The sequence below is a fragment of the Pleurodeles waltl genome, chromosome 7 (assembly GCF_031143425.1).
Source record: "Pleurodeles waltl isolate 20211129_DDA chromosome 7, aPleWal1.hap1.20221129, whole genome shotgun sequence".
Lineage (NCBI taxonomy): Eukaryota > Metazoa > Chordata > Amphibia > Caudata > Salamandridae > Pleurodeles > Pleurodeles waltl.
Window position 1 is genome coordinate 1057165346 of NC_090446.1, and position 15878 is coordinate 1057181223.

The 15878-nt window shown below is 45.9% G+C and overlaps 1 protein-coding gene across 7 annotated transcripts in view; it reads right to left on the minus strand.

Annotated features, from left to right (window-relative positions):
• Positions 1–15878, minus strand: part of RHBDL3 (rhomboid like 3) — a 541614-nt gene that overhangs the window by 283980 nt on the left and 241756 nt on the right. The window lies entirely within an intron of this gene.

Below are 15878 nucleotides of genomic sequence, written 5' to 3' on the forward strand. Positions count from 1 at the left end.
GCATAAAGCACCTCTTTCTAAAATAAAATCTAGCCCTGAGAAAGTCCAAACATTGCATTTGGCGCTATTTAGTGGTATAGCCATGCAAGCAGCCCCATTATTACCGCGGGCATCAGGCTTCCTTTCAGTTACAAGCAGGGACCTAGAAGGCATGGGAACTGGGGCATACATTCCTTTCGTCCCCACTCCCTTATGTTCTTTCTGCATACAAGTTACTGTGATGGTGGCGGTATTATATGGTTATTCTTTGACTGTCACCACGGGCTCTTGGCTCCATCCTTCGCCACAGATTCTGAACGCTCGCACACCAATGCAAGGGCAGACGGGGAACTAATTTCTACAGCCAACAACACTGCTGATCTGTGTTAAACTCCATGGCCATAACATGTGCTTAACATTCCATGCACAACCTTTCTCGCCCGCTATGAAAAATGAAATGAGACGGGATAATCACGCCCAGGCAGGAGTCCTTGAGACCCACAGACGGCCACATTATGGCACCCAGGCTGCTAATGCAGAAAGACTGTGGCTGCTATGACCGATTTCATTTCAATACTGGGGGCTACCATTATGCATTAATCTTGTAATGGCCACTCTTGCAGCACCTTTAAAGAACTCACAAACAATAAAACCACAATCTAGAATTATAACACCACAGTCCATAAATATATCCCTCTTAGAACACTTTTTCTTTTAAATGCTACTCTTGAACAGATAAGTACTTGATTGAATTGTTGCTGTTTATAGTGTGTTTGACATATTTACAATTGTTGTGTGTTTACTATATAATTTATGTTGATTTGTGTGATTGGCAAATTTCTAATTTATACAAGTGATTATTAGGAATTACTGCTTGTTCTTTTTGCTAAGTTTAAACTTCAAGGAGGTATTTCAATATCAGAAAAGAGAAAATGTAAAAGAACCTTCATGAGTGTAGCATTCAATGAAACATTTGTTTATAAGTAACAAGTTTGATTGAGATAAACAAAAATGTTTACCAGGAGTTATTTAGCCCGGGTTCTCAGCATGAGCCGGTTAGGTGGAAGTGACAGTGTCACCATTGTGCGCGGCTCCTGACACGTATAAATCTCTGCTGCACGCTGGCCCGAGCAGAGCAGGATTGCAAGGGCGCGTGCAGTTGTGACGAACGCCGGCTGAGTCAGACATGTTGATAACATTACAAGCGCATGCAGCTGAAACTGAAGGATGCGTACTGAGGCAGCGCTTGTTGATCTGTTCAGGCAGCAGGAGAGAAACGTGCAGATAAATAAACATCGCAGGATGTTTGGGAGTCATTTTGAATTGGGCATAATTATATGATTAACCACCACAGCGAGTAAGCGCTCCAAAAAAGTCTGTTATTGACGCAAACCAAATGAAACATTCATTACATTACGGAAAGGTGTGTGAAGGTTAGAGGGAGTTTTTTGTTGATTTTAAGATTGTATTAGAGAGGGATACAGTATATAGTTTGTAAAGTGAATAGTTTAAGGATATATTTCAAAGTTATAGTTGGTGATATGGACTCAGACCAAAGCAGCAGTTCAGAAGTAAGTGGCACTAAGATTAGTGAGGAAATGAAAAGGACATTAAAGGAATATGAAATAAAATGCAAGTAAAGAAGAATATTGATAATATTTTGAAAAATAGGAAAAGGAAGGAGGTTGGTTTTGGTGAAGAGTTTTATTCCTTATCCGATGAGGAGGATAGCAGAAGTGAGAAAGGAGGTAAAAAGCTGAGAAAGACTAAACATTTGGATGGTAAAAGTCTATCAAAGAAACGCAAGGACAGATTTAACTCCATCTGGAAGAAAGTTGTCTAGAGCGGCACACAAAGGAAAGGTGTCCAACATTTCACACAGGATGATGAATTTTATGAAATAGAGACAGAACAAGATTTATTGTTAGAGGACAATAAATATTAGGAAGAATATGTATTTGATATACAACAGGATGATGACTTCAGTAATGAATATGATAATATTGAAGGTGAAAGTACAAAAGAGGTTTTGCAAAATCCTATGAGAGGGAAAATGTTCTCACCATTTCATTTTAAGCACCCAAGAAGTAGCGACTGGTGGCCTACAGAGCATGTACCCAAGTTCATTAAAGAATGGATGAGGAAACCCTTAGATAAGGATATGGATAGTGTTCTAATAGCAGAATGCTCATGACGAGTAATAGAGGAGAAGATGTGCTGTACTCCAAATCTGGATCCAGAAATGATTAGTTTTCTATTCATATTAGGTAGAGATCAAGACATAGGTCTGGGAAGATCATTAAAACTGTGCCAAGATAAGGTACTGGATGTATAGGACCTTTAGCAAGGATCTTTGATATGGCAGAGAAGGCACATGTCAATGAATCACCTGTGGATCTAGATTTACATTGAGGCTGGTGTCAGACAGCCATTATTTTATTGGAAACGCAAATGCAGTATTAATGGCAGAAAGGGGGGAAACCATTCAAATGAAAATCAGCCCTAAATTGGGTGACATGGCTAATAAAGAACCAAGTGAAAGTGCTAGGGGTTTACTTTTTGGAGGAAGATTTGTAAAATGTTTGGGGAAGTACGTTTTCATGTTTGGTGCCTTGCATAAGGCTCAGGTTAACATGAGAAAGATGTTTGGGCGAGGTGTTTTTGGAAGGGACAATAGAAGGAGACTTTCAACTGGTGGAGGAGTACAATTGGTGGCTGCAGAATATGGATGCTTGGAATGGTCGGGCAATTTTTGAATGTGTCCTGAATTTTGTACTAGAAACAGATGTCCGCTTGAGAGGCTAGGAGACACGGTTGGGACATCAACAGACGGGAGGATTATGGACAGAACAGGAGAAAAGGAAGCACATAAATTGTTTGGGGTTAACAGCAGGAGTGTATGAGATGAAGAGCTTCAAAGAGAATTTGAAAGGTCAGACAGTGTTGATGAGGATGGAAAATGTGTCAGCAGTAGCTTATATTATTCGATTAGGACGGAGTAGATCCTGTGGGTTGTCACAATTAGCGAGAGCACTTCAGCTTTTTTGTCTAGAACACAAGATAGTGGTGAAATCAGAGTACTTACCAGGTCAGTTGAATACCATAGCAGACTGGAATTCATGGAACTTAAGAGATTGCAGTGACTAGAAACTGAACCAGTGGTATTTCAAGAAAACAGAAAACAAATTGGGGTTCTCTGGATGTGGATCTTTTTGCAAGCAGACTGGCTTTTCAGTTAGAGAAATATTTCATTTGGATACCAGATCCAGGGGCTTATGAAGTGGATACAGTCCAACAGACTTGGAAGGGAATGAGAGCGTATGCCTTTCCTCCATTTGCTATTATTCAGAGGGTGAGAACGGAACAATGTCAGTTGGTGTTGATGACGCTATTGTGGGTGTCCCAGGTATGGTTTCAATCAGTGATGGATTTGGCTTACAAATTATCTTTTAGGATTCCAGTGATGGAAGGTTTACTAAGGAATGGAGAGGGAGGAGAACATCCTCTGGAACAGGACAAGGTGTTGAACCTTCTTGTATGGAAAGTGTCAGGGGATCTGAATGTTGCAAGGTACTTTCAAGTGGGGCTGTGAAACTGCTCAAATAGTCTTGGGCACTAGGAATAAAAAGAAGATACAAGGGAATTTGGAAAGTATGGCTGCACACCATGTCTGACTCAGTTTTTCATCCAAGATACCAGAGAACAAGAAATTATGCGTAGTGGAGTGTTTGACCAATTAGAGAACAGAGTGCAGGAGTACAGAAGAGACGGGAAGAAACAATTCTTAATATCTTGTGTGAGACCGTTTGTAGCAGTGAGTAATGCTACTATCGCCACATGTTTTAAATGAGTAATGGAACAAGCAGGAATTCATGTACAACAATTTAAAGCACATTCATTATGAGATGCTATGACAAGTAAAGCATGTATTTCAGGATGAAGAGATTCTGAAAGCTGCAGATTGGACAAATGCCAGTACATTTGCAAAGCATTACATTAGACCAATAAAGCATATGGCAAATGTAGTGTTGAATGGCTTTCAACATCCATAATAGTAGCCCCCGGCCTTGAAATGAAATGGCGATTCTCAAAATGCTATGAACAAAAAATCAAGAATTCATTAAAGACACAGAGGCTAACATTATCCCACCCACCACTTCCATCAAAAAAGAGAGACATTTTGTAAGGGAAGGATGGCAAAGGGAGGCCAATATGTATGATGAGCATGTATGAACATAATTGTTGTAGGTAGGAGAATCTTACATAGTGATGAACATATACTAATAACTTGTGTACAATATGCACAAGAATAAAGAGAAGTGCTAGATAGATACAGTTCATTGAGAACAAAGAATAGATATTAAGTAGAAGAGGTAACATCATTTAAAGAGGAAGGGTGTTTTAAGAGGGATATATTTATGGACTACAGTGTTCTAACTCTAGACTGTAGTTGTATTGTTTGTAGGTCCTTCAAATGTGCAGCAGGAGTGACAATTAAAAGATTAATGCATAATGTTTGTCTCCATGTCTTTAATGAAATCTTGATTCTCTTAATAACATTTGGAGAATTGCATTCTTCACTCTCTCTTAAAAATGTGCCACTCCTTGGATATACTATGCTGATGAAACTGCTTTTATTTACAATCCCAGCTATAGAAAGACCACTTCAGCAGTTTCTGGTATTTGAATGCACAAATATAAGAAGCAGTGAGGTGGATGCACTTCTTTTGACCACTGACAGTGCAGTTGGAGTCCTTGCCCCAGTCACCTTCCACTATGAATGTTGTTGACTGGAGAAGCCTACTTAATGAGAGCAGGCCTTAGAAGTGTAGACAAGCACTATGGCCACCAGCAAGCATGGGGGAAAAACGTGGTTCCATCACAACAAGAATATTTTTGGACTATGACTGCTGCCTTCTTTTATTACTGAAAAAAAAACAGAAATTGTAAGCTTATGTGTAGGAAAAATTGTACCCAGGTCACTCACCAACCAGCCACATCAAACTGACATAAGACACAGAAGTAGGTGGTGGTTGTCTACTAGCAGCTAAACTAGAATAACCGGACCACATTTAGCACATGAGAAAGCTGTAGCAAGGAAATACTATGCTTAGTGTTGCTACAGCACACCTTCCTCATCATCAGATCTGTGTGTGCTCTGATACTTACGCCGGTTGTCTCTGCACCATGTGCAAATTTTCAGAACCATGGTCCATTTGTGATCCACAGCCATATGGTTTCTTTGAGACGAAAGGGCATTCTTGCAGAAGGTGAGGTGTTTGTCAAGTTCGGAGAAAGTATTACAACTCTAAATTCCTGTCCTACAAACAAGTCGGCTAGTGTTGATGATGGCCCAGATTGAGTTGAAGATTCTTTCCATTTGACCACCAGCTGAGGCCTCCTAGAAGGCACGTACAAGCTACACGGGTTAGAGGGAATGGTGCTGTTGCTTCTGGACTTAGCTTGGTTACCTCCTGCCGTTGGCAGTTCAAACACCCGTTGAGGCACCTCTAAACACACGGTGCAGCTGTCACGGCAGCATCAATACAGACTCAGCCAGGATCTGCGATCCTTGTGCGAGGATCCACGGTCAGGCATGGCCACCCTGCTCCTTAAGATTTTGAATATTCTTAATAGAAACTGTTTTTAGATCTGCCTCGAAAATTCAGGAATGTGCAGAGACACTTTCTGAAAAAACAGACAATGACAAAGTCAAGAGGTCTGGCTTCTGTAAACTAGTGTGATTTCTTTTTGTATGCATGCACGCTTAAAAACAGAACGCGGAAATGTGTCAGGCTTGTACCAGGGTTACAAAAGACAAACACACATTTTTCACACTCTTTCTACAAAGCATACACAATCAGCTAATGTTCATTTTCTTTTAGCCACAAATCTCAGCTTTTTCAGTAACTAAATGTTGTCAGGTATGGAGAGACTGTCTACCTCTCTCCTCCCCAGTGTTTATAAAAAATAAAGAGGCAGATCATATTAGTCCTTGGCAATCACAAATCAGGGACCTATGCTAGTCTTGGCAATACTGCTGCTCAGCGCAGTCAGTACTACAGCTCCCCCACAGCACAGTCACACAGATGTAGTCTTCAGTGGCAGCGGCGGTGGTAAAGGAGTGCTACTTCAGTTAGGTCAAATCAAACTCTCATCTTTGTATATGACAGCACAGCGAATCTGTACTAAAAAAATCCACCGGTGACATAAAAACATGGAAGTTGGTATGACATTGCCAGCAGTTGTAGAACACCACTGCACACATAAACATAAAGATACTACTGAAAGTCCCATGTCCAGCTGTGTCCTGGTTATATCTCTTCAATGCGATTGATCGTTGGTTGATGTGTGGTGTTAACATGCATGGCTGTGATGGCAGACCATGGTCATCTCTGACTACAAGAGCATGTTACCACTTTCACATCCTATTGTGGGCAGATACTTGCAGAAGGACATACCTATTCTGTTGTTCTAGACTTGCTTACGGATGCGTATCTCCCACTGTGATGGGACTTGTAGCTATAGGGGACATTTCCTTTAACAAGTTGACTTACAAGAGAAATGTTTACAGGTGCAATCATGATAAAATAATATTGGAAAATTATTGCATTGTGGACTGCTTTTATTAGGCTTTGACGTATAGCTGCATGTGTGTATGGAAGACTCTCCCATAACACTCGGTGCGCATTATTTATATTCTGTGCTGCATGATCTTGTTATGGAGTTAAGCATTGGTTGACGATAGCAACCATCAGGTTCTGTATTTAGGTCCTCAACAGAAGCGGACTGTAAAGGGCCGTTACAATTACTGAAGCTTTCAGTTGTGATTCTACCATTAGCATTGCAGTCCACTTATGCACTTATGTGATGTGTGCCCCTGTCGTCAGATGAACATGTGGTGCCTGTGAAAGTCAATTGCCCCAATAGAAATGGACATGGAAGGGCTAAGTCACTAACAATGGAAGAAGGGCATCGCCAAGCAATAAAGGGACAGCAGCTGGGGATCTTTATTCAAGGTCATGCAACTTGAAGGGCCCCACTTTCATAATACAAAATTGATTTATATAATTAATAAGAGGAAAGGCAGGCCTTGTCTGTGCATTCATGAAAATGTACCTAACAAGCTTTTGCCAGTAGGTGGTGAAAAATGCTGTTGTTTCTCTTTCCTTGGGGTAATTTATTTTTAGGTTAAGCTACGAAGCACAACTGTCTGGTTGCGAAAAACACATTGTGGGCTTATCAAGAAAATACAGGGGCTTGGAACTCGTCCATTGCTTACTGTTGGTTGGCTTTCCTGTCACTGTCATTGCCTGCTACACTTTTGAATTCCCAGCTTGTCAATCTTCCGTTTGACCCGCTCCTATTTGAGAATGGTTTTATTTCACTGACTAGCTTCTATGCTTCCACTGCTTGCTTTTCAAGCACTGCTTTGTTTTCTTTTTAGGGTAAGCACTCAATGAGAGTGCATGTGTTTTCCAGTTGTATCCCATGTGTATTTCTTTTTACCTGCACTCCATGTTGCTCACTGTCCCCAGTATGCTTCTCCCTGCTCACTATCTATAGTGCGATCACTACGAGCACAGTGTGCTCCTCCATCCGCTCCACATTGCTCTCTCGCCTATTGCTTCTCCTCCTCAACTCTGCTCTGTGTTACTTCTGTCTCCCCGCCCTCTGTGTTGTTCCGCACCACCCACACCCACCTTCTCTAATGCCAGTTGCTGCTGCATCCCCTCCTTCGTGTTGCATCACTTCCACCCAACCCTCACCCATTTACTTTCTCCTCTGTTGTCCATTGGTTCTCCTGTCCACCCTAATCTTCTGTGTTTCTCCCTACCCAATCACACTTCAAACAAAAATGCTTTGGTAAATTTTTTATTAGCTGATCCACCTTGGACTGGCAATTAAAAAAAGTGGCACTCAGGAGTGATGTGTGTGCAGACAAAATGACTCAGGCAGTCTGCATCATAGCCTTTTTTTTCTTATTTAGCTACGCTGCACAGTATAGAGGACAGGGCTGGTTCTAAAGCTGGTGGAACCAGGTGTGACAATGTTTGTTGGCGCCCCCAATAGCCACCCCGCCACAGATTCCCTTCACTACCACCCTTCAACAGTGCCTCTCACGTCTCCATAACTACTCTCTATCAAATGCATTTAATTTGCTTTATAGCGCCACTCATACCAGTATGGGATGTCAGAGCACTTGACATCACACGCACATTACACAGAAACAATCAATCATACATGTGTAAATCCGTTTATAGGAAATGTTACATAAAACAATTAGGATGACAAGGTGTAGGAGTCACATGTAATGTAGCTATACTGGTAGGCAGTATAGTTTAGGAGTGATAGGTCTGCAAAACGACAAACTCAGAATTTAAAACGTAACACCATGGTTGGGGGGGTTCTCTTTAATGATAAGAATTGATTTCTGCCGAAATGAACCCTTTTTGCAACATTAGGATAATGAAAGACTGGGGAAAATTATAACGCTATAATCTATGCCTTGCAGTATGCATGCTGCTCTTTGATGACAGTTAATAGTTCTCTGTTCTATATTAGGATTTTAAACTTATAAACTTCAAGTAACAAGGATTTAGTAACCCACTTAACGTTTTACATTATATGCACTTTGCGAGCTCCATGGTACACGTTCTCTGCATCAGGCGTATTAACACTCTGAGCTACCTTACACGAGTCAAAACTTCCAACAGACAACACTCCATCTCTCTCCAGAAAGGACATTAATCACTGGAGTTATCTTGACATTTTTATGGTTTCCCAAAAAATTCTTGAGCCAAAAAACGAGGTAGCAGGTGCTTTTAAAAGTATAATTGGTTTGCAAACACAGAATCCGAAGTCAGCGCTGGGTGCGACGCACCGGTCGCACCACCCTATGGACGGCCTTGCTCGAGGACGCTGTGCAGCATTGCTAAAAACCATTCACAAAGCCAGCAAGTCTGAAAGGCGCAACATGTTAGCTTTGCCGATGCCAGTTCTGTTCAGGGGGTGAAAGTTAGAGAGGGGCCCTGCAAACACTTTTAAACCTAAGCCACACAAAAGCCTCTGTCAGTCAGGCGTGAAGGAAAGTAAAATACTGAGGTGAATCACACTGCACTCTATGATGATTCTCCGAAATAATCGGGAACCCCTTACTACTGACAGAAAAATTGCAGACTGTGCACTATAAAAATGTCAACACTTGGAATCCAGTACAACTTAATTTCCACACCACGAGATGAGTTTACAGTCAGGTCTCATCCACGGCACAAAGAGGCATTTCACCCACAGCGATGGAACACCCAAAAATATTTTGCACCCACTCCCGTTCGAATGAATTTTACTAGGTGCTCTTACTGGACAACTGGGCAACAGCACTTTGTCAAAGGTGACTGGGTGAACCAGGCAAGTTCACCTCCAGGCAGTCTGAGCAGCTGAACAATGGAACGTGTTTCTCTAGTGGAATTGTTTACCATTACTTAGCTTGGGCGGACATCAGTTGCAACTGCAGGCCCTGTGCCTGTGGAGGGTCCCGCTGAGAGCAGAAACAGTCTAGTCTCTCTGCGGGATCATTCGGGGCAGGGGAAGTGATGCGGGGGGACAAGGATTGGCTGTGGGGTACGTGGGGAAGGGAGTAGGGAAAGATTTAAGTAGAGGGTTTGGAAAGGGGACCGGCCTCTTCCGCGCCAGCTTGCTCGCGTGAGGAGGTTTTGTCCGGTCCCCAGGGAAGTTTAGGTAGGTGGTGCGTTCAGTTTCTATCATGGCCCAACGCCATGATGCAGCTGCGGTGCGGGCCCCGCTTCGCCTTATAGGCGAAGCCGGACACGTGGATTTACTCAGGCCTGGTGTCTTGGACCAGGCCTGGGTGGGAATGTCGCACCCTGTGCGGGTGACATCTGGGGGCGTGGCGGCTGAGATCGGGGCCTGTGCATCGCCAGAGAGGCCCAAAAAGAGGTGCTCTGCCGGGGGGAGAGGATGCGGCACGTCCGCCCCCCCAGTAATAAAAATGTCATGGGCCATGCGGGGCCTATTGTCAGCATAGTGGAGGGAGGGGGGCGGGGCCTACACACGCTGCTGGTAGTGCAGCATGCCTGGAGCCTGCTCCCATTGGACAGGGGCAGGCCCCAGATTCAGCAGACAGTTTGGGGGCTGGCCCTAGTGATATGGGCAGCCCTCCAGGCACTCAAGATGGGGCAGGGCCCAGCGACCCTGCCTATGAGGGGAAGGGTGGGGCCACTGGTTCTTTACAAAGGGTGGATCAGGACACCATGTCCACACAGGTGTTGCCAGGAGAAAGTGTGAGGGCTGGACAGGGAGAAGTAGGCCAGGGCTGGGGGGGCCCCCATGGGGCCAGAAGGGGCCCCGTATTTTAGTGGTGCAAAAGCGATTCCCAAGCCCAGAAGCGACCCAGGACTGTTCCTCTGTGGATATTGAGGCCAGGATCCAGGAGCAAAGGAAGGTATGGCAGAGACGGAGGAGAGGTGGGCAAAGCTGTGCAGGGACAGGGAGGTGGCTTTGGAGAGGAGGAGGCAGCCAAAAAGGAAGATGGGGAGTATGAGGATGGCTCATAGTGTATCCCCTGGGGAGTATTTAGGGAGTTGAGTGTGGGTCCCGAAGGAGAGAGGGGGCAGGTAAGAGGCTAATGCAGCCAAGGGGTCCCCACGAGGAACGGGTACGAGTGGTGCACACAGCCATGAGAGGCAAGGAGAGTACAAGCCAGCGACGGGGGCTGGCAGTATGAAGGTGACACCAACGGGGCGCACCACGGCATCAGGACGTTGGTCTGAAGCGCTGGAGGGGTCTTCGGTGGCCTTCACTACATTGCAGGACCATGCCGGCAGCAGAGGTGGTAGGCGCCACGTGGGACGGGACCAGGACGAATGGAGTGAGGTAATGGACGAGAGAGGTGTGGAGCATGAGTGTGCTATGGACGATGAGGTGGTTGTGGAATTTGAATATGATGAGGAGTTGGAAGAGTGGGAGAAAGGAGAGATTTCTGAAGGCGAGCTGAGCAAGGTGACAGGGGCGGACAAGAGGTGCAGGAGCAGTGCAACCCCCTCTTCTACTTCTGTTTTGCAGGCATGAACGGCAGTTGGCACGTTGCAAGGGATGGCGAGGAATGACGACCATGGGCAGCCAATACTGACAGTTACGCATAGGGCTATGCCCAGAGTTCAAGGTAAAGGAGATTGGTGGTCGGTATGGGGTAGTGGGCAGGATACGACTGTGTTAAAAACACACAAGTCCATTGGGGTAGGTGATCATTCCGTTCACGAGGCATCGGTGTCAAGTGCGACAAAAGTGGGCGATGGTAAGACGGGGGCGTATCAGAAGCACCTGGTGTGGCAAAAAGTGTGAGCACAACGCCGCAGGAAAAAGACGGGTCGGATAAAGTGGAGGGGCATAAGAAAAGGCTTCCTTACATGGTATTGGCAATGCCGTTGGGTTGGCATGTGGCGGACAAGACGAAGGCTCGGAATTGGAAACATGAGTACGCTGATGTTTTTAAGCTATTGCACAGGGTCATTCAGGTGAAGGAAGGGTCCAAGGAAGAGTAATTGGAGTTAGCTAGGCGACCCAGGGTACCGGTTACTATGGATAATTGAGAACTGAGAAGACCAAAGGCCCAAGTTGTGTTTTGCCGTTTTTGGGTATTGAACTGGACACAGTCAACCTGGTGGCTCGTCTGTCACAGGGAAAAGTGGCGTAGATGCTGGAATTTTTGCAAGTGCGATCATTGCATGAGATTGAGCTACGTAGGGCACAGCAGTTGTTGGGCTACCTGAAGTTTGCATGTAGGGTTGTGAAGGGAGGCAGGACTTTTTGCAGGTGTCTTGGCTTGGCCATGACAGGCACTTCCCTTCCTCATAACAGGATCCCAGTATCCCAGTATCAATAGGTCTATGGGAGGATGTCAAGATGTGGGAAACTTTTTTGACACAGTTCAACGGTGTCTCCATGATGTTTTGGGAAGAGGACACGGTCTGACAGGTACAATTTTTTTCGGACGCTACAGGTTTTGGTCTTTTTTTGGGATGGACATTGGTGTGCGGAACAGTGGCTGGCACCCTGGTTGCAACAAGGCAGGAGCTTTGCCTTTTTATAGTTTTTTCCCTTGTTAGTGGCCTTGTCGGTGTGGAGGGATGAACTTGTGAACAGGACTGTGGTGTTCCACGTGGACAACATGACAGTGGTGGGTTTAGTGAACAGACAAAGGGCGAGGGATGTGAGAGTGTTGTGCCTCTTGCAATATTTCATGCTCAAATGTTTATTGTTTAATGAAGTGTTCAAAGCTGTGCACATTCCGGGAGTCAATAATGCTATTGCGGATTCCCTGTCTCGTTCACAGTGGCACCATTTTCAGAGTTTGGCACCAGTGGCGCAACAACACAAGGCGGTGGTGCCAGCTGACATTTGGGAATGGGGGGTGTGAGGATCATAAAACTGGTGGAGATGTCGCTAGCGGAATTCACCCGAAAAAATTACTGTCTGGCATGGTTGGAGTTTCAGAGTTTTGAGAATGTTGCAAGGAATTTTTGGGAGTCAGTGCTGCAAGCTCGTACGATGTGTTTTGTTTTGTTTTTGATTAGTAAGGGTTTGTCGCCTGCAACGATTGGGGGCAAGTTGGCAGGTGTTTCTTTTTATGGAAAGTTGTTTTTAGGTGGGACCCAGCATGGAACGACATCCTAGGGAAAATGTTAAAAGGTTGGGGTAGGACTAGGGGATGCGTAGGGAGGGAGGCGAGGGAACCCATCACGTTTGAGTTGTTGTTGGAATTGTTGCACGTTTTGCTGGTGTGTTGTTACGATTCGCATGAGCTGGCATTGTTTCGCTTGTGCATGGTGCAGATGTTTTATGGGGACTTTCGTGTCTCAGAGCTTTTGGGAGTGGGGAAGACGGCAGGAGTGAAGGCGTCTGAGGTATTTTTGAGCGGCGAACGATTGGGCATATGGCTGCGGAAGTCCAAGACAGACCAAATGGGACGGGGTAAGTGGGTTTGGTTGAAGACGGAGGAATGCAGCGGCCTGTCCGGTGAGAGAGTGGCGTTTCTTTCAAACACAGATGCATACAGACACCGATGTAGTTTTTAGGCATGCCAATAGTGAGAAGGTGACGGCTTTCCAGCTGTTGGTGGTGTTGCGAGCTGCGTTGCGTTGGGTAGGGAGAAGGGCACAGTGCTATGGGACACATTCTTTCCAGAATAGGCGCAGCTACGGCGGCTGCTCACTTGGGTTGGGACTGGGCTCAGATTAAGTGGATTGGCAGGTGGAAGTCTTGATGTTGCGAGCGATATGTCTGAACCTGAGTTAAGGGGGTGGGGATAGCAAAATGACTATCAGTGCAAGTTTTTGTTGCAACTCAAGTTGACATCTATTCTTTTTCAGGTTGCGTTGAGGGCCCCAGGAGTGGGAAAATGGTCACCTGGATGGTGGGCCACTCATTTGTGCATTGGGCAGCGAAGTATGCTGAACGACAGATCTGTGGACGTTCTTTAGGACTTCCGAGTTGCCGACATGAAGTGGTATGGTGGGGAAAGAGTGGCATGCGGTGGGGTAATTTGCTTCCTTTTTTTAACATCCATCACGCCAAGCTGGGGTTGTATGGATTTGCTGATACTGCACCTGGGGGAAAATGATTTGGTAAAACTATCTGGGCTCACCTTACTGCAGCATATTGTAGGAAGTTGGCTCTGTATCTACTATTTCAAAGTAAGAAATAGCATGCACAGAGTCCAAGGGTTCCCCTTAAGGGTAAGATAGTGGCAAAAAGAGATAATTCCAATGCTCTATTTTGTGGTAGTGTGGTCGAGCAGTAGGCTTATCAGAGGGTAGTGTTAAGCATTTGTTGTACACACACAGGCATTAAATGAGGAACACACACTCAAAGACAATTCCAGGCCAATAGGTTTTTGTATAGAAAAATATATTTTCTTAGTTTATTTTAAGAACCACAGGTTCGAGATTTACAATCAATACTTCAAATGAAAAGTACTTCACTTAGGTATCATAGGAACTTTGAATCAGCAAAATAGCATATACAGTTTTGGCAAAAATGGCAATAAACTATTTTAAAACTAGACACAGTGCAAATTTCAACAGTTCCTGGGGGAGGTAAGTATTTGTTAGTTTTGTAGGTAAGTAAACCACCTACAGGGTTTAAAGTTGGGTCCAAGGTAGCCCACCTTTGGGGGTTCAGGGCAACCCCAAAGTTACCACACCAGCAGCTCAGGGCCGGTCAGGTGCAGAGGTCAAAGTGGTGCCCAAAACACATAGGCTTCAATGGAGAAAGGGGTGCCCCGGTTCCAGTCTGCCAGCAGGTAGGTACCCGCGTCTTCGGAGGGCAGACCAGGGGGGTTTTGTAGGGCACCGGGGGGACACAAGTCAGCACAAAAAGTACACCCTCAGCGGCACGGGGGCGGCCGGGTGCAGAGTGCAAACAGGAGTCGGGTTTGCAATGGAGTTCAATGGGAGACCTACGGGTCTCTTCAGCGAAGCAGGCAGGCAAGGGGGGGGAGGGGCTCCTCGGGGTAGCCACCTCCTGGGCAAGGGAGAGGGCCACCTGGGGGTCGCTTCTGCACTGGAGGTCGGATCCTTCAGGTCCTGGGGGCTGGGGTGCAGTGTCTTTACCAGGCGTCGTGTTCCTAAAAGCAGACAGTCGCGGTCAGGGGGAGCCTCTGGATTCCCTCTGCAGGCGTTGTTGGGGGGGGAATCAGGGGGGTCAACCCTGGCTACTCACAGGTCGCAGTCGCCGGGGAGTCCTCCCTGTAGTGTTGTTTCTCCGCAGGTCGAGCCGGGGGCATCGGGTGCAGAGTGGAAAGTCTCACGCTTCCGGCGGGAAACGTGCAGTCCTTTAAAGTTTCTTTCTTTCTTGCAAAGTTGTTTCTTCTTTGGAGCAGAGCCGCTGTCCGTGGGAGTTCTTGCTCCTTTTAGATGCAGGGTAGTCCTCTGAAGCTTCAGAGGTTGCTGGACCCTGGGGGACGCGTCGCTGGTGCAGTTTTTCTTGAAGTGGGGAGACAGGCCGGTAGGGCTGGGGCCAAAGCAGTTGGTGTCTACGTCTTCTCTGCAGGGCTTTCATGTCAGCAGTCCTTCTTCGTCTTCAGGTTGCAGGAATCTGATTTCCTAGGTTCTGGGGTGCCCCTAAATACTGAATTTAGGGGTGTGTTTAGGTCTGGGAGGGCAGTAGCCAATGGCTACTGTCCTTGAGGGTGGCTACACCCTCTTTGTGCCTCCTCCCTGAGGGGAGGGGGGCACATCCCTATTCCTATTGGGGGAATCCTCCAAAATCAAGATGGAGGATTTCTAAAGGCAGGGGTCACCTCAGCTCAGGACACCTTAGGGGCTGTCCTGACTAGTGGGTGACTCCTTCTTTTTCTCATTATCTCCCCTGGGCTTGCCGCCAAAAGTGGGGGCTGTGTCCAGGGGGCAGGCATCTCCACAAGCTGGAGTGCCCTGGGGCATTGTAACACGAAGCCTGAGCCTTTGAGGCTCACTGCTAGGTGTTACAGTTCCTGCAGGGGGGAGGTGTGAAGCACCTCCACCCAGAGCAGGCTTTTGTTTCTGTCCTCAGAGAGCACAAAGGCCCTCACCACATGGGGTCAGAAACTCATCTCTCAGCAGCTGGCTGGCACAGACCAGTCAGTCCTACACTGAACAATTGGGTAAAATACAGGGAGCATCTCTAAGATGCCCTCTGTGTGCATTTTTTAATAAATCCAACACTGGCATCAGTGTGGGTTTATTATTCTGAGAACTTTGATACCAAACTTCCCAGTATTCAGTGTAGCCATTATGGAGCTGTGGAGTTCGTTTTTGACAAACTCCCAGACCATATACTTAATATGGCCACACTGTACTTACAATGTCTAAGAATAGACTTAGACACTGTAGGGGCATATT